Source organism: Dipodomys ordii, unplaced genomic scaffold, assembly GCF_000151885.1.
Source record: "Dipodomys ordii isolate 6190 unplaced genomic scaffold, Dord_2.0 Scaffold19, whole genome shotgun sequence".
NCBI classification, from domain to species: domain Eukaryota; kingdom Metazoa; phylum Chordata; class Mammalia; order Rodentia; family Heteromyidae; genus Dipodomys; species Dipodomys ordii.
In genome coordinates this window covers 12,883,593-12,884,648 of record NW_012267235.1, presented here as the reverse complement: position 1 = coordinate 12,884,648, position 1,056 = coordinate 12,883,593, and positions in this window count along the sequence as shown.

The following is a 1,056-nucleotide window of genomic DNA, read 5'->3' as shown; positions in this document are numbered from 1 at the left end:
CGCTCGCGCGCCGCGGCGGCCGGCCGGCCCTCCGCTCTCAGACACGCACGGCGGCGACTCCGCCCCCACGCCTCCGCCCTCGATCTCCCCGGGGGAGCCCTTCCTGCGCGCGCCAGCCTCGCTCCAGCCCTTCCTGCCCAGCTCTCCGCCCCGCCGCAGCCCTTTAGAAGTCGATTGGACCCCTTGAAACGAAGGCGTCAGCCTTCACGGGACCAGGGTCCACTGATTGGCCACGGCGTCCGGAGCGCGCCAGGGCCCCGCCCCTTTGTTTGCTTATCTCTGTGGCGGTCCAGGCCCGGGGGGGGGGGAAGAGCGGGGAGGGGGGAGGGGGCGGGGGGCGGAGAACGCAGACCGGGTCTGGGGAGTGGGTGAGCGGTTCCTATGCGTGATACTTGCTTCCGTGAGCACCGTCTTCCATGGGGTTGCTGCCTGGCTTATCCCGCCTTCACACTTAATATGATGTGGTGTTTAAGCTCCCCCTGGTGTCTTCGATTTTCACAGGGTCCCTTTAAAATTTTCCTCATCGTCCCTCCCATCCATCCATCCATCCATCCATCCATCCATCCATCCATTCATCCATCCATCCATCCATCCATCCATCCATCCATCCATCCATCCATTCATCCATCCATCCATGTGTTATGCTAGTCCCTGTCAGATAATTTGGAGGCAAACGATTTACCATGGTCCCTGCCTCCTGGGATATAGTTGAGGAGACATAGAAACAGGTATTTTGATCCCAGGAATGTTATTATAGAGGTATGAGTCAGAACTTAAAGCAAATAAATTGCTTGGCCAGTGTGGGGGAGGAGTGAAGGCTGCCCAGAGGAAAGGAAATTTGAGGACAAGCGTTCTGAAGGATGGGCAGAAGTGGAGAAAGGGCATTTCAAAGGAGAAAAGCAAGGAACATCCTGTTCTGAACGGAGTGTTACAGGAGAGAGGAGGCTGAGGAGAAGGATTGAAGAAATCTTAGAGAATTTTAATCGAGTGGCTGAGAAGATTCTGAGACCCTTTCCTGCTGGACTGCTCCTGAAGCCAGGAGTGGGTTACTTTTTG